We start from the raw sequence: 19,168 nt of genomic DNA, 5'->3' as shown, positions 1-19,168 counted from the left end.
AATTAGAGCTAACAGTTTCTTTGAAATATAGCACAGTTTTTTTTTTTTTTTTCCTGAAACATGTAAGAAATCCAAACATCTGAAATAATACCCCAAATGTTCACTCTTCGGTGAATAACCACCAAATATATGTCATTATCTTTAAAGTATGCTAACATTGTGGCACCCACTGATTGGGATAAAAGCACTCCTTTGTTCCATCTATAAACTGCCAGTGACAGACCTTTCCTGTGGGTTGGGGCTTCCCTTTTCTTTTCCCCCTTGCTTTCCACACACAAATTCAAGATTTCCTTAGGCTGAGAGGGAAGTCTAAGAGCTTATGAGTAGAGCTCCCCAAGGCTCTAGCACCCATGGCTCCAGTGGTCCCGAGGCTCATGGTGGTCACTGTGAGTCAATCATTGTGGTCTCCTAATATCATCTACGAAGCAGATTATAAAAGCAGGTAATTTCCTCCAGGAACAGGGTGTTCAAGGTCCTCACCTCAGACTCTAAAAATCTCACCAGCCAGGGGTAGGGGTGGGTGGCGGAGAGAGAAATAGGTAGAGCACAGAAGATTTTTAAGGCAGTGAAAATACTGTGTATGAGTTAATAATGATGGATTACATCATTAAACCCAGAGAATTAAAACATCAAGAGTGAACTGTAAGGTAAACTTTGGATATTGGATGATTATGATGTGTCAGCGTAGGTTCCTCAGTCCTAACAAAGTACCATTCTGGGGAGTGGTGTTGATAATAGGGGAGACTATGCAAGTATCAGGGCAGGAGGTATATGGGAAATCTCTGTCCCTTCCTCTCAATTTTATTGTAAACCTAAAACTGCTTTTAAAAATTGTCTTTGGGCTTCCCTGGTGGCGCAGTGGTTGAGAGTCCGCCTGCCGATGCAGGGGACACGGGTTCGTGCCCCGGTCTGGGAAGATCCCACATGCCACGGAGTGGCTGGGCCTGTGAGCCATGGCCGCTGAGCCTGCACATCCAGAGCCTGTGCTCCGCAACGGGAGAGGCCACAACAGTGAGAGGCCCACTTACCACCCAAAAAAAAAAAAAAAAAAAAATTGTCTTTAAAAAATCTCACTAGCTATAATTGTTTCACTAGAAATTGAGCCAAAAAAAAAAAAAAAAAAAAAAAAGAGGTGTCTTAAATACCACCTGTGCTAAATTCAGGGCTAAAATAATTTCGAAAAAGCTATATACTTTCTCTGATTTCAAAGATAATACGTGTTCTTTGTAGAAAACTTGAAAAATACACAAAAACCAAAGAAAAAGTGGAAAATCTCTGAACACTATTAACTTGTTATATATGTATATGTGTGCATGTGTGTGTCTGTGAAGATGTGTATAAATATATACTTACATTGTAAATGTAATATATAAATGTATATGTTATATATTTATATACAAATATGGAAATATATTTTTATATTTATATATTTGCATATATGTAAATATGTAGAATTTTACTGTATATAACTTTGTTAGCTATAAACTTTAGTTTGTATTATAAAAGTTGTCTTATTCATTCATATTTTTTAAAACAAATAAATAAATAAATTTATTTATTTTGGCTGTGTTGGGCCTTTGTCACTGCATGGCGGGCTTTCTCTAGTTGTGGTGAGTGGGGGCTATTCTTCATTGCGGTGCGCGGGCTTCTCATTGCAGTGGCTTTTCTTGTGGCAGAGCAAGGGCTCTAGGCGCATGGGCTTCAGTAGTTGTGGCACATGGGCTCCACAGTTGTGGCTCATGGGCTCTAGAACGCAGGGTCAGCAGTTGTGGCGCACGGGACTAGTTGCTCTGCGGCATGAGGGATCTTCCCGGACTAGGGATCGAACCCGTGTCCCCTGCATTGGCAGGCAGATTCTTAACCACTGTGCCACCAGGGAAGTCCTATTCATTCATTTTGTTTGTTTGTTTGTTTGTTTGCGGTATGCGGGCCTCTCACTGTTGTGACCTCTCCCGTTGCGGAGCACAGGCTCCGGACGCGCAGGCTCAGCGGCCATGGCTCACGGGCCTAGCCGCTCCGCGGCATGTGGGATCTTCCCAGACTGGGGCACGAACCCATGTCCCCTGCATCGGCAGGCGGATTCTCAACCACTGCACCACCAGGGAAGCCCCTATTCATTCATATTTTTAAGACACTCTAAAAATATTCTCTCTCAAGTGACTTCACAAGAGCTTTCTTCCTACATTTATTTCACTGTCCATAAAATTTGTACCGTAGAAGGGCACGTATCGTGTGTAAATTTCTAATCTTACCCCTGTTACATTTTTCTTTAAAACAAATGATGGTCTCTTCTTTGAAATGAAGCTCTAGAGTTATAAGAGAAAACTGAACTAGAGCTCATCAATGTCATCAAAAGGAAGCTTATAAAATCTTTTATTATGTGTACTTCTTCGCATGCCATGAACATATGTACTGCCAAGGTGGTCATTGTAGATGCCATATTTTAAAAAGCCTACCTATTTGGGAATGAATTTAATAGTTTGCACCATTGTCTATGATTCTTTTACAGTCCCTGAAGGGTCAATTATTGCCTGAGGGGAATCAGGGTTCTCCCTGTTTTTCCCATAATAAAAATGATAAACGATAAACCATTTTAATGGTTTCCTATTTTACTGGAAACCTTGGCACTGTCAAAATCTATTTATAAATAATGCTCAGATAAGTCACTTTTAAGTATGTGATGACATGCTGAGCTTAATTTTTACTTTGCCTTGAAGCAGGCAGAGTGTGAGCAATTCCCCACTCTGCTTCACATTACACAGTTTAGTCCTAAAACAGTAATCAACTATTGTGTATTCCAAAAGCCATACAGGGCCTTGGTTTCTACACATTGTACCATATGACAACTGGAATCAAGTTGATGAAATGCATGAAATTTATTATATATCCGATTGGCATTTTTCCACTCTGAAGGTCTAAGTCTTCAGCAACTATGCTTTGGAGAAGGTGTGGATGCAAAGAGAAGTACAAATCACTGAAGTTAAAAGGCTTGTCATCTTTAGAGAGTTTCTAGCTTGTGGTCTCTGTTATTTATTGCGATCTAAGTCCTGCAAAGAATGGCTGCTCTCCAAGGACAGCAAAACAAATAGCTTAAATGCTGGAAAGTGAAGGAATCTTTTAATTCCAAATGGACAACCCTGTGTTCTAGAGATAATATTTGAGCAAAATACAAAACCCACTGAACTTTGCTATAAACTTCTATTGATTGGATGAGATAGGAGTATATAATCTCAAGTACGGTACCATGAAACCAAGAAAAGTAAGCAGCTGTATGTGTTTTAATAGAAAATATAAGCTACTCTCTTGTAGAAATGAAGCAGCAGGCTAAATCCAACAGAATTTTAGAAAATTTGGGGCATTTGCAAAGAGAGCTTTTAATAAGCTTTATTATTATTAATAAGCTTTCTTATTCTTTAATAAGAATAATTCTGTTTCTAAGCTCACCTTTAAGTAAAATAGGCAGACATTAATCTAGAGTTGTACCATTTTCCAACACAAATCTTTTGTGTTCCAAATTTGTCAAATATTTTATAGTGTTTTTGTCTTTTACTCCTTGACTTAAATAATTGTATTGCAAAATAAATCCAATTTACCTTGTCTTTAAGAAGATGTTGGGAAGACGCGGAGATCACCTTCCTCCCCACAGATACACCAGAAATACATCTACACGTGGAACAACTCCTACAGGACACCTACTGAACGCTGGCAGAAGACCTCAAACCTCCCAAAAGGCAAGAAACTCCCCCACATACCTGGGTACGGCAAAAGAAAAAAAGAATAAACAGAGACAAAAGGATAGGGACGGGACCTGCACCAGTGGGAGGGAGCCGTGAAGGAGGAAAGGTTTCCACACACTAGGAAGCCCCTTCGCGGTCGGAGACTGCGGGTGGTGGAGCGGGGAAGCTTCGGAGTGGCGGAGGAGAGCACAGCAACAGGGGTGCGGAGGGCAAAGCGGAGAGATTCCTGCACAGAGGATCAGTGCTGATCAGCACTCATCAGCCCGAGAGGCTTGTCTGCTCACCTGCCGGGGCGGACGGGGGCTGGGAGCTGAGGCTCAGGCTTTGGTCGGAGCGCAGGGAGAGGACTGGGGTTGGCGACGTGAACACAGCCTGAAGGGGCTAGTGCGCCGCAGCTAGCCGGTAGGGAGTCCGGGAAAAGGTCTGGAGCTGCCAAAGAGGCAAGAGACTTTTTCTCCCCTTTGTTTCCTGGTGCGGGAGGAGAGGGGATTAAGAGAGCTGCTTAAAGGAGCTTCAGAGACGGGCGGGAGCCGCGGCTAAAAGCGCGGACGCCAGAGACGGGCATGAGACACTAAGGCTGCTGCTGCCGCCACGAAGAGGCCTGTATGCGAGCGAAGGTCACTGTCCACACCCCACTTCCGGGGAGCCTGTGCAGCCCGCCACTGCCGGGGTCTCGCGATCCAGGGATGGCCTCCCCGGGAGAGCGCACGGCGCTCCTCAGGCTGATGCAACGTCACGCCGGCGCAACGTCAAGCTGGCCTCTCTGCCGCACGCTCGCCCCGCATCTGTGCCCCTCCCTCCACCGCGGCCTGAGTGAGCCAGGGCCCCCGAATCAGCGGCTCCTTTAACCCCGTCCTGTCTGAGCGAAGAACAGACGTCCTCCGGCGACCTAAACGCAGAGGCGGGGCCAAATCCAAAGCTGAGCCCCGGGAGCTGTGCGAACAAAGAAGAGAAAGGGAAATCTCTCCCAGCAGCCTCAGGAGCAGCGGATTAAAGCTCCACAATCAACTTGATGTACCCTCCATCTGTGGAATACATGAATAGACAACGAATCATCCCAAATTGAGGAGGTGGACTTTGAGAGCAAGATTTATGATTTTTTCCCTTTTTCTCTTTCTGTGTGTATGTGTATGCTTCTGTGTGAGATTTTGTCTGTATAGCTTTGCTTCCACCATTTGTCCCAGGGTTCTATCCGTCCGTTTTTATGGTTGGTTTTTCTTAATAATTATTTTTTATTTTAATAACTTTATTATATTTTATCATACTTTATTTTATTTTATTTTATCTTTTCTTTCTTTTTTCCTTCCTTCCCTCCTTCCTCCCTCCCTCCCTCCTTTCTTTCTTTCTACTTCTACTAATTCTTTCTTTCTTTTTCTCCTTTTTATTCTGAGCCGTGCGGATGAAAGGCTCTTGGTGCTGCAGCCAGGAGTCAGTGCTGTGCCTCTGAGGTGGGAGAGCCAACTTCAGGACATTGGTCCACAAGACACCTCCCAGCTCCACATAATATCAAACGGCGAAAATCTTCCAGAGATCTCCATCTCAACACCAGCACCCAGCTTCACTCAACGCCCAGCAAGCTCCAGTGCTGGACACCCTATGCCAAACAACTAGCAAGACATGAACACCACCCCACCCATTAGCAGAGAGGCTGCCTAAAATCATAATAAGTCCACAGACACCCCAAAACACACCACCAGACGTGGACCTGCCCACCAGAAAGACAAGATCCAGCCTCATCCACCAGAACACAGGCACTAGGCCCCTCCACCAGGAAGCCTACACAACCCACTGAACCAACCTTAGCCACTGGGGACAGACACCAAAAACAACGGGAACTACGAACCAGCAGCCTGCAAAAAGGAGACCCCAAACACAGTAACATAAGCAAAATGAGAAGACAGAAAAACACACAGCAGGTGAAGGAGCAAGATAAAAACCCACCAGACCTAACAAATGAAGAGAAAATAGGCAGTGTACCTGAAAAAGAATTCAGAATAATGATAGTAAAGATGATCCAAAATCTTGGAAATAGAATACACAAAATGCAAGAAACATTTAGCAAGGACCTAGAAGAACTAAAGATGGAACAAGCAATGATGAACAACACAATACATGAAATTAAAAATACTCTAGATGGGATCAATAGCAGAATAACTGAGGCAGAAGAACGGATAAGTGAGGTGGAAGATAAAATAGTGGAAATAACTACTGCAGAGCAGAATAATGAAAAGAACTGAGGAGAGTCTCAGAGACCTCTGGGACAACATTAAACACACCAACATTCGAATTATAGGGGTTCCAGAAGAAGAAGAGAAAAAGAAAGGGACTGAGAAAATATTTGAAGAGATTATAGTTGAAAACTTTCCTAATGTGGGAAAGGAAATAGTTAATCAAGTCCAGGAGGCACAGAGAGTCCCATACAGAATAAATCCAAGGAGAAATACGCCAAGACACATACTAATCAAACTGTCAAAAATTAAATACAAAGAAAACATATTAAAAGCAGCAAGGGAAGAACAACAAATAACACACAAGGGAATCCCCATAAGGTTAACATCTGATCTTTCAGCAGAAACTCTGGAAGCCAGAAGGGACTGGCAGGACATATTTAAAGTGATGAAGGAGAAAAACATGCAACCAAGATTACTCTAACCAGCAAGGATCTCATTCAGATTTGATGGAGAAATTAAAACCTTTACAGACAAGCAAAAGCTGAGAGAGTTCAGCACCACCACACCAGCTTTACAACAAATGCTAAAGGAACTTCTCTAGGCAAGAAACACAAGAGAAGGAAAAGACCTACAATAACGAACCCAAAACAATTAAGAAAATGGGAATAGGAACATACATATCAATAATTACCTTAAATGTAAATGGACTAAATGCTCCCACCAAAAGACACAGATTGGCTGAATGGATACAAAAACAAGACCCATATATATGCTGTCTACAAGAGACCCACTTCAGACCTAGGGACACATACAGACTGAAAGTAAGGGGATGGAAGAAGATATTCCATGCAAATGGAAACCAAAAGAAAGCTGGAGTAGCAATTCTCATATCAGACAAAATAGACTTTAAAATAAAGACTATTAGAAGAGACAAAGAAGGACACTACATAATGATCAAGGGATCAATCCAAGAAGAAGATATAACAATTGTAAATATTTATGCACCAAACATAGGAGCACCTCAATACATAAGGCAAATACTAACAGCCATATAAGGGGAAATCGACAGTAACACATTCATAGTAGGGGACTTTAACACCCCACTTTCACCAATGGACAGATCATCCAAAATGAAAATAAATAAGGAAACACAAGCTTTAAATGATACATTAAACAAGATGGACTTAATTGATATTTATAGGACATTCCATCCAAAAACAACAGAATACACATTTTTCTCAAGTGCTCATGGGAGATTCTCCAGGATAGATCATATCTTGGGTCACAAATCAAGCCTTGGTAAATTTAAGAAAATTGAAATTGTATCAAGTATCTTTTCCGACCACAACGCTATGAGACTAGATATCAATTACAGGAAAAGATCTGTAAAAAATACAAACACATGGAGGCTAAACAATACACTACTTAGTAATGACGTGATCACTGAAGAAATCAAAGAGGAAATAAAAAAATACCTAGAAACAAATGACAGTGGAGACACGAAGACACAAAGCCTATGGAATGCAGCAAAAGCAGTTCTAAGAGGGAAGTTTATAGCAATACAATCCCACCTTAAGAAACAGGAAACATCTTGAATAAACAACCTGACCTTGCACCTAATGCAATTAGAGAAAGAAGAAAAAAAACCCCCAAAGTTAGCAGAAGGAAAGAAATCATAAAAATCAGATCAGAAATAATTGAAAAAGAAATGAAGGAAACGATAGCAAAGATCAAGAAAACTAAAAGCTGGTTCTTTGAGAAGATAAACAAAATTGACAAACCATTAGCCAGACTCATCAAGAAAAAAAGGGAGAAGACTCAAATCAATAGAATTAGAAATGAAAAAGGAGAAGTAACAACTGACACTGCAGAAATACAAAAGATCATGAGAGATTACTACAAGCAACTCTATGCCAATAAAATGGACAACCTGGAAGAAATGGACAAATTCTTAGAAATGCACAACCTGCCAAGACTGAATCAGGAAGAAATGGAAAATATGAACTGACCAATCACAAGCACTAAAATTGAAACTGTGATTAAAAATCTTGCAACAAACAAAAGCCAAGGACCAGATGGCTTCACAGGTGAATTCTATCAAACATTTAGAGAAGAGCTAACACCTATCCTTCTCAAACTCTTCCAAAATATAGCAGAGGGAGGAACACTCCCAAACTCATTCTACGAGGCCACCATCACCTTGATAGCAAAACCAGACAAGGATGTCACAAAGAAAGAAAACTACAGGCCAATATCACTGATGAACATAGATGCAAAAATCCTCAACAGAATACTAGCAAACAGAATCCAACAGCACATTAAAAGGATCATACACCATGATCAAGTGAGGTTTATTCCAGGAATGCAAGGATTCTTCAATATATGAAAATCAATCAACATGATACACCATATTAACAAATTGAAGGAGAAAAACCACATGATCATCTCAACAGATGCAGAGAAAGCTTTCGACAAAATTCAACACCCATTTATGATAAAAACCCTCCAGAAAGTAGGCATAGAGGGAACTTTCCTCAACATAATAAAGGCCATATATGACAAACCTACAGCCAACATCGTTCTCAATGGTGAAAAACTGACACCATTTCCACTAAGATCAGGAACAAGACAAGGTTGCCCACTCTCACCACTCTTATGCAACCTAGTTTTGGAAGTTTTAGCCACAGCAATCAGAGAAGAAAAGGAAATAAAAGGAATCCAAATTGGAAAAGAAGAAGTAAAGCTGTCACTGTTTGCAGATGACATGATAATATACATAGAGAATCCTAAAGATGCTACCAGAAAACTACTAGAGCTAATCAATGAATTTGGTAAAGTAGCAGGATACAAAATTAATGTACAGAAATCTCTTGCATTCCTATACACTAATGATGAAAAATCTGAAAGTGAAATCAAGAAAACACTCCCATTTACCACTGCAACAAAAAGAATAAAATATCTAGGAATAAACCTACCTAAGGAGACAAAAGACCTGTATGCAGAAAGTTATAAGACACTGATGAAAGAAATTAAAGATGATACAAATAGATGGAGAGATATACCATGTTCTTGGATTGGAAGAATCAACATTGTGAAAATGACTCTACTACCCAAAGCAATCTAGTTTCAATGCAATCCCTATCAAACTACCACTGGCATTTTTCACAGAACTAGAACAAAAAATTTCACAATTTGTATGGAAACACAAAAGACCCCGAATAGCCAAAGCAATCTTGAGAACAAACAACGGAGCTGGAAGAATCAGGCTCCCTGACTTTGGACTATACTACAAGGTACAGTAATCAAGAAAGCATGGTGCTGGCACAAAAAAAGAAAGATCAATGGAACAGGATAGAAAGCCCAGAGATAAACCCACACACATATGGTCACCTTATCTTTGATAAAGGCAGCAGGAACGTACAGTGGAGAAAGGACAGCCTCTTCAATAAGTGGTGCTGGGAAAACTGGACAGGAACATGTAAATGTATGAGATTAGATCACTCCCTAACACCATACACAAAAATAAGCTCAAAATGGATTAAAGACCTAAATGTAAGGCCAGAAACTATCCAACTCTTAGAGGAAAACACAGGCAGAACACTCTATGACATAAATCACAGCAAGATCCTTTTTGACCCACCTCCTAGAGAAATGGAAATAAAGACAAAAATAAACACATGGGACCTAATGAAACTTCAAAGCTTTTGCACAGCAAAGGAAACCATAAACAAGACCAAAAGACAACCCTCAGAATGGGAGAAAATATTTGCAAATGAGGCAACTGACAAAGGATAATCTCCAAAATTTATAAGCAGCTCATGCAGCTCAATATCAAAAAAAACAAACAACCCAATCCAAAAATGGGCAGAAGACCTAAATAGACATTCTCCAAAGAAGATATACAGACTGCCAACAAACACATGAAAGAATGCTCAACATCATTAATCATTAGAGAAATGCAAATCAAAACTACAATGAGATATCATCTCACACCAGTCAGAATGCCCATCATCAAAAAATCTAGAAACAATAAATGCTGGAGAGGGTGTGGAGAAAAGGGAACATTCTTGCACTGCTGGTGGGAATATGAATTGGTACAGCCACTATGGAGAACAGTATGGAGGTTCCTTAAAAAACTACAAATAGAACTACCATATGAGCAAGCAATCCCACTACTGGGCATATACCCTGAGAAAACCATAATTCAAAAAGAGACATGTACCAAAATGTTCACTGAAGCTCTATTCACAATAGCCCAGAGATGGAAACAACCTAAGTGTCCATCATCGGATGAATGGATAAAGAAGATGTGGCACATATATACAATGGAATATTACTCAGCCATAAAAAGAAACGAAACTGAGCTATTTCTAATGAGGTGGATAGACCCAGAGTCTGTCATACAGAGTGAAGTAAGTCAGAAAGAGAAAGACAAATACCGTATGCTAACACATATATATGGAATTTAAGAAAAAAATGTCATGAAGAACCTAGGGGTAATACAGGAATAAAGACACAGACCTACTTGAGAATGGACTTGAGGATATGGGGAGGGGGAAGGGTAAGCTGTGACAAAGCGAGAGAGAGGCATGGACATATATACACTACCAAACGTAAGGTAGATAGCTAGTGGGAAGCAGCCGCATAGCAGAGGGAGATCAGATTGGTGCATGCCTGGAGGGGTGGCATGGTGGGGGGGAGGGAGGGAGACGCAAGAGGGAAGGGATATGGGAATGATGTATATGTATAACTGATTCACTTTGTTATAAAGCAGAAACTAACACATACACAAAAGACGATGTTGGGGGTAGGAGTTTATTAATTAATATATTTATTTTTGCTGTGTTGGGTCTTCATTTCTGTGTGAGGGCTTTCTCTAGTTGTGGCAAGCGGGGGCCACTCTTCATCGCGGTGCACGGGCCTCTCACTGTCGTGGCCTCTCTTGTTGCGGAGCACAGGCTCCAGAGGCGCAGGCTCAGTAGTTGTGGCTCACGGGCCTAGTTGCTCCGCGGCATGTGGGATCCTCCCAGAACAGGGCTTGAACCTGTGTCCCCTGCATTAGCAGGCAGATTCTCAACCACTGCGCCACCAGGGAAGCCCTATCTTGTCTTTAAAGCATTTTCAATTCCTACTTTATTTCTAATAACTGCATCTACTTGTGACCCTTCAAAAAATAAATTTCTCCACCTCATGGGATTCATTCCTTTTATTGTTTGCTCTATTATTAAAATCCAGTATATGTTCTATACATTTTTCTTTAGTTGTAGGGTATACAATCGGTCATATTTATTTGTATAAGTTCCTTTCAAGTCCAGGAAAGCAATTTCCTTATAGGGTTTCCTAGCTATTAACAAGCAGAGTCTACTAGTCTGAATGTCATAAGGAAACTGATCACTGTTTAAATAAATCATTCTTAAAATTACTATGAATAATTGTTTGGACTTGCTAATTTGTTAACCCCTAACAACTACTTCAGAGAACCTAAAGGGAGGAGGAGGAAGAAAGGAGGGGAGGAGAGGGGAGGGGAAGGGAGGAGAGTATCACAAAACCTCCTGAGCTGAGGAGAGCAAAGAGGTTCATCCCATCTCGCCTCTTGTCTCTATCTTGTATCAAAATAATTCACCCCCATACAGAAAAATCTTGCCTGTCTTTGCCAAAAACACACATTGCATTGAGAACACTTATAGTTAAGTGTCTTTCTGCCTCATCTATGCTGAAAACATATTTAGTTTGTTGGTGAAAATCCTAGAAGGTAGAAAACACCAACTGCTTTTCACTTCCCTAAAGGCAGTAATGGAGTGGGGGTATTTATTAAATGAGTTTCTCAAAATCCAGTGTGGATTACATAACCCATATTTCAACAGTGGGGAGGATATAGGTGGGAACTGTGAAAGGAAAAAATTACCTGGTATTTCCAGCTACAAAGTGGAAGTGATGTGAGGTGAGAAGAACATGCTGACCGTTTTGGTCCTTTACTTGTTCTGACCACGATCAGCACACAAAAGTGGGCCTTTCTGGCTCTCATATATCCCCAAGCACCTGAGGCACAAATGCAGGTGCCCGCATCGGGGCAGCTGAGGTTGGGAGGGGAGAGATTCTCATTCTGGGCTGCAGATCTCCAACCTCAATCTGTTCTCTGGGGACAGAAGACCTTCCTTGCTGTGAAGAAGTTAGTGTGACTGAATACTGTAACAGTGTCTCTAATGCAGTGGCTAATCCAATCTAAGGGTCAACATCTCTGTGTTAAGGAGTAACTGCAACATTTTAGAGCTGCTATCAGCCTTAAGCAAACCCTGACGATAAGATAAAAACACAAAGAGAAACATTTTCTATTGCTCCGCTCTCCCTGTCTGGCTGTCTAGCCTCTAATGCATGCTTTTGTACTTGAGCCTACAGCTCATCTCCAGCAGCTGAATCATGATAAAGTGGTGACTTAGGCTCTCAGAAGAACTGGCTGAACATCACACATCTCCATTTTTTGTTTTTTCTCTTTTCCTTTTGATGAGCAAGCAGGTGCACTTCATCTTAATATAAGCTGAACTTTTATCAGAATCCTTATTTTTTTTTTTGCTTTTAAAAATTGAAGTCTAGTTGATTTCCAATGCTGTGCCAATCTCTGCTGTACAGCAAAGTGACTCAGTTATACACGTAGAGACTTTCTTTTTTCATATTCTTTTCCATTGACTATAGTTCCCTTGCTATACATTAGGACCTTGTTGTTTATCCCTCAGAATCCTTATTTATAATCAAACTTTCTCACATGGAGTGAAAAATGTGATATACTTTATTTAAATACATGATTTTATTTATTTATTTATTTATTTATTTATTTTAATGTTTGGGGTTTTAAAAATAAATTTATTTATTTTTGCCTGCATTGGGTCTTCGTTGCGGTGCGTGGGCTTCTCATTGTGGTGGCTTCTCTTGTTGCAGAACACGGGCTCTAGGTGCGCAGGCTTCAGTAGTTGTGGCGCACAGGCTTAGTTGCTCCATGGCATGTGGGATCTTCCCAGACCAGGGCTCGAACCCGTGTCCGCTGCATTGGCAGGCGGATTCTTAACCACTGCGCCACCAGGGAAGTCCAAAATACATGATTTTAATATAAATTTTAAGAAATTGTTTCTCATATAAAATAAGTGTGCCAGTATGAGGAAAAGGGGAAACGGTAAATAGGAAGACAAAGGGTAAAGATCCAGAACCTTCTTTACTATGTGAGCAGTATTACAAGCTAAGACAAAAAGGGAGATTTTGTAGAATTAAACAAATGTTTTTTCTCTCTTTCAAAATATTTTATACAGTTCTAATTTACAGAGTTTTAAAATACTTCGACCAAAGATAAATTCAAATAAAATCTGTTCCATCTTTCTGTTCATCCTTCCAATCTGGCAATTCTGTTATATAGTCTACAGCATCTACACAGGCAAATTGTGATCTTTGAGCAATTTATCAACTATTTTTGGCTGACTTTAAAATGTTTATTTAAAAAATTAGTTGCTTTCTTCAAACATATTTTTGTCCTTTGCCAGAAAGAAAGTCTACTTTCCACAGATCAGTCTTTATCTTGGATAATGACAAGAAACAATGACTTTTGACTCATAATCTTTTGGGTTGTCTTGAGAAATCACGAAGTGGTTGAATATGGGAAGGTCTTGACTCTTATCCATAATTAGTTCCTAACAGCATGGGGTAAAGGCATGCTCAGTTATGAAGATGATAGTGTGTCCTTCTGAACCTTGGACACTAACAATTAATCTGGTAGACATTGACTTCTTAGCTTCAGAGTACAATTAGTCTTATTCCCTTGGCTCACTAAAATTAGAAATTACATGTTATCTAGGTTTGAGTGTTAAAGTGCAGACCGTTATTTCAAATATATTTAGTACGGGCATAATGAATCAACCATGAAATGACACATATATATTTCTTTGACTTCCTACTGTGGAACCAACTAAGTATGAGAAAGATTGTAGATTATAACCCTTTGGTTACAAAATATTCATGCATATGTAATTTCCCACACAAAGCCCTTATGACTAACAGGTCATGGAATAACAATGAGATATGAAGAGTAAACATCACCTCTTGTTGTCTATTTACTTTTGGTTTGGCCTCCTCTTTGCCTAGTAAGCCTTAAAAAAACTATCCTAGTTTGAAACTTGTTATATAGACTACTGCCAAAATGAAAATGACAAGTTTTTCATAGTCTTCAGTGGTTTTCAAGACTCCTTGGATGACTAGGAAGCAGAATGAATTACATATATATAATTCAACAAATTATAGCTTTGGAAATGAAAGCTGTTGGTAACGCGAAGATGATATGGCATCTGATTTGTGCAATAACTGCCATTCATTTGGATTCTTAAAGGCAAAACATCTGTAACTAAAACTATAAAAGATCAAGAAAAATTATTCTCTAATTAGCTATCCAAATAGGATAATTATTTTTCAGTTGAACAAGTATTTATTGGTCAGCAATTTTGTTCCAGGCATTGTGCTAGGTGCTCAGGATACCAAAACAAGTAAGACGTAGTTCCTGCTCTTTAGGAGCTTACAAGCAAATGTGGGGTTCTCTTTTGGGGCAGATGTCATTAGGGGTTCTGTGAGGTTAACTAGGAGTTCCAGAAGAGACTGGAAAACATTTAAAAAATTGTTTGAACTTCCTTCTCCATGCAATGCTAGCACTTGCAGTGAAGAAAGAATAGTGATCAAGCAGTCCTGCTAACAATTTAAAAAATTGTTTATTTTATTGCGGTAAGAACACTGAACATGAGGTCTACCCTTCTTAAAACTTTAAATGTACAATACAGTGTTGTTGCCTATAGGTACAATATTGAAGAACAGATCTCTAGAGCTTATTCATCTTGCCTAACTGAAGCTTTACGTCTGTTGACTAGTAACTTCCCATGTCTCCCTGCCCTCAGCCCCAGGCAACAACCATTCCACACTTTGATTCTGTGAATTTGACTATTTTAGATACCTTATAAGTGGAATCATGCAGTATTTGTTTTTCTGTCACTGTCTTGTTTCACCCATCAAGAAAGTGAAAAGGCAACCAGTGGAATGGGAGAAAATATTTACAAACCACATATCTGATAAGAAATTAATCTTTAAAATATAAGGAACTTCTAGGGCCTCCCTGGTGGCGCAAGTGGTTGAGAGTCCGCCTGCCGATGCAGGGGATACGGGTTCGTGCCCCGGTCTGGGAGGATCCCATATGCCGCGGAGCGGCTGGGCCCGTGAGCCATGGCCGCTGGGCTTGCGCATCCGGAGCCTGTGCTCCGCAACGGGAGAGGCCACAACAGTGAGAGGCCCGCATACCGCAAAAAGAAAAAAAATATATATATATATATAAGGAACTTCTAAAACTCAATAGCAAAAAAACTAATAACCTAATTTAAAAATGGGCTAAGGATGTAAAGAGATGTTTCTCCAAAGAAGATATACAAGTGGCCAACAGGTATGTGCAAAAATGCTCAATGTCACTAGTCATAAGGAAAATGCAAATCAAGACCACAATGAAAAATTACCTCACACCTGTCAGGATGGCTAATACCAAAAAAACAAAAAAACAAGTATTGGTGAGGATATGGAGTGCACTGTTAATGGGAATGCAAAATAGCATAGCTGCTGTGGAAAACAGTATGGAGGTTCCTCAAAAAAATGAAAAATGATCCAACAATCTCACTTCTGGGTATTTATGAAAAAGGACTGAAATCAGTATCTTGAAGACACTGCACTCCCATCTTCACTGCAGCATTATCCACAATAGCCAAGACATGGAAACAACCCAAATGTCCAACAGATGAACAGATAAAGAACATGCGGTGTACACATTCAATGAAACACCATTCAGCCTTAAAAGAAGAAGGAAATTCTGCAATGATTTTGATGAATGTACAGACTAAGGATATGTACTGTGGAGCAGGATGACGGAGTGTCACATACTTCATGAATCAGCTTTTCAAAATATCTTTTTATCGTGTACTGTAAACTGTAATGGAAATTATTATCTTGATTTTCCTTGCTTTTCTTGCTTTGAATTCCCAGAATTCTTTTATTCTTTTTTCAATCTTTCTTCTTTTTTTTTTTTTTGCGGTACGTGGGCCCCTCATCGCTGCGGAGCACAGGCTCCACGGCCATGGCACATGGGCCCCCCCGCTCCACGGCATGTGGGATCTTCCTAGACCGGGGCACGAACCCGTGTCGCCTGCATTGGCAGGCGGACTCCCAACCGCTGCGCCACCAGGGAAGCCCTCAATCTCTTTTTCTTTTCCTCCTTTCCCTCCCTCCCTTCCTTCTTTTCTTTCTCTCTGTTTCTCTCTCTCACAAGCATACACCCTTAACTTTGAAATAAATATAATCAAATAAGTGATGTTGAAATGATTTGCATTTCCTCTTCCCTTCATTCGTTATAAAACAAATGGTATTAATACATTCTTAAATTTTTTTTAAATATCAAATTTGTGATTTTGCTCAGACTTCTAAAGGCTAATCACAGGGAAGAACATAGTTTACCCTGCTTAAGTTGGAATCCTTTTATCTGTTAGAAAACAGTGAGTACTTATCTTTTCTCACAGGACTAACATACCATTTCATGCCCTGCAAATGCTAACAATTTCCTTGAGCTGAGTCTTTCCAGGGACTTCAGTGCTAACCTTGGAGCTCACAGCACTGTCTAAGCTATTGGGCCCCATTGCTGACTCCCTGGCAGGGGCAGGCTGGGAACTGAACTGAAGCATCCCATAGTGCTCCCAAGGACCATGGCAACGATGTTTGATAACTGCATCCCATTGTCATAGATGACGGGAAACAAAGTTATTTTCCATTTGCTTCTTTTCCTGAAACCATGTAAGTTACTTAAGTAAAAGATGTTTATTAACCATAATTGTTAAACTCTTTTATCTCCAGTGTAGTAATTTTTAATTAAGAGGGTTGCCAAACTTGTCAGGGTGATTTGAATGGTTACAGACCACAACAGAAGTAAAGTTTCTTCCCCCTCAGGGCTATCATTTCTTAAAAATACTGTGCACGTATTCATTGTATGTGCTAGCTAGTATGTGTTATAGTTTAATAAAGCATCTGGGGCTTTCTAAATTTTTGCAAAGGTCAGTTTGGTTTTCTATTATGATGTTGAAATTATTTTTATGAGTAAAAAGTTTAGGTAGGTGAGATGTATTGAATAACAACATCAATGTACCAACTAAATCTTACCAATAAGAATATCACTCACCTTTATTTCACTAGTTAGTCAATTAGACTAAAAGAGATTCAAGATAATGGAAGAGTTCCAAGCCTCAGTCACTTGGTCCATTCTTTAAATATGTTACTTAAAGGCAATGTGGTCCTTTGACTTACATCCTGCTAGAGCAGTACTGGGGAACTGGGTCCATGCCATTAACAATTAAAAACCACATGAAACAGAATTTCCCATGTTGCTTTCTCTGTTCCTATCAAGGTCAGGCTGTCTAGAGGAGATCCACTCTGCCACCCAGCTGCTTTGAAAACTCAACATTACCTACCGATCTGATTGAGACCTACCCTCAAACAGATCTACCCAGAGTACTTAAGGCTAAACTCAAGGCGGATCATAAGTGCTGGTAAACACAAGGCTAAGTTGTTTGGGAGCTATATTCCTGAATGGCATTGTCTTTTTCCAGCCATACCCCCATTGCGTATTTAAACTTCTCTGGTCAGATTTAGGAACCATGGAAAGTATTAATTAAACCCTAAAACACCTCAAGAGGTTGAAAGCCAACACAAAGATACAGTTCCAGAGTGAAATTCGTTCTGTGTTTTGCTTACTAAGATTTTCATTTGCCTAGGCTCCCGTCTTGGTTGGAATTCTGTGGGCTCTACTGCTGCTCCATACCTCAACTGCATACCTGGTCTGCACTTGCATCCAAATTAGGAAAATCCTTCTTTTTTGCCTTAACATTCTAAAAAAAAAAAAAAAAAAAAAAGTTGAGAAAAAAACTAAAGCAACAAGAAAAACAAATTTTAAATAGTTACAAAAATGCAGAAGCAGAGACATTTCCCAAAGAAATGTTAGGTGTCTACTGACAAAGGGAAGGAAATGTCAAAGAGATGGGATGAATACACAGTTTCTGTCTGAGGGTGATAAAAATGTTTTGGAAATAGAGGTAATGATTATACAACATTTTGAGTATAATTAATATCACTGAATTTAAAAACTACATTTAAAGATGGCCAAAATGGCAAATTTGGTGTTACACATATTTTACAACAATTAAAAAAAACCCAAAATGAGAACCTACTGTATAGCACAGGGAACTCTACTTAATGCTCTGTGGTGACCTAAATGGGAAGGAAATTTTTAAAAAGAGGGGATATATGTATACATATAACTCATTCACTTTGCTGTCCAGAAGAAACTAACACAACATTGTAAAGCAACTATACTCCAATGAAAATTAATTGTAAAAACCCCTAATAATGAAATATAATCAAATACTACTGAACTGCACATTTTAAATGGGTGAGTTGTATTGAATGGGAATTCTATCTTAATAAAGCTATTTTTAAAATGTCATGGAGAGGGGCTTCCCTGGTGGCGCAGTGGTTAAGAGTCCGCTTGCCGATGCAGGGGACATGGGTTTGTGCCCCGGTCCAGGAAGATCCCACATGCCGCAGAGCAGCTGGGCCCGTGAGCCATGGCCGCTGAGCCTGCGCTCCGCAACGGGAGAGGCCACAACAGTGAGAGGCCTGTGTACTGCAAAAAAAAAAAAAAAAAAAAAAAAAAAAAAAAAAAAAAAAAAAAAAAAAGTCATGGAGAAAGGGAGCATAAAACCTCCTGAAAAAGAAAGATCACAAAGTGTTATAGTTCTAGTCTTCGAGTTTTCATTTTTAAGACTTTGATTTGATCTGCTTCCTTCTACCTGGTACTATCCTTCCCTGGCTGATGTCCAATCTCACTCTACGTTGAGAGGAAACCGGATGGCAAAATATTGCTGCTGTTGGAATATGAAGCTTATTTGTTTTAGCACTGCGGCTTCTAGAAATCTTGCCCTTTCCTTCTAATGTTTAAAGAATCATGCTGATCAGCGGCAGGAGTTTCTTTTGATTCTTTATCAAGATGGCGTTTTGGATAACAATAGAAATTCAGTAAGCTGCAGTAAGAAAGGTGTCTGTGATTGGTCATGTTTTTGGCCAGATTTTCCCAAATTCTGATGACACGTAGAAATGAAAACAGCTATTGACAGTTGTCTTTGTTAGAGAATTCATTATGGTGTAGTTATAATC

Source organism: Mesoplodon densirostris, chromosome 3, assembly GCF_025265405.1.
Source record: "Mesoplodon densirostris isolate mMesDen1 chromosome 3, mMesDen1 primary haplotype, whole genome shotgun sequence".
Lineage (NCBI taxonomy): Eukaryota > Metazoa > Chordata > Mammalia > Artiodactyla > Ziphiidae > Mesoplodon > Mesoplodon densirostris.
Note: the sequence above shows the minus strand (reverse complement) of the source record.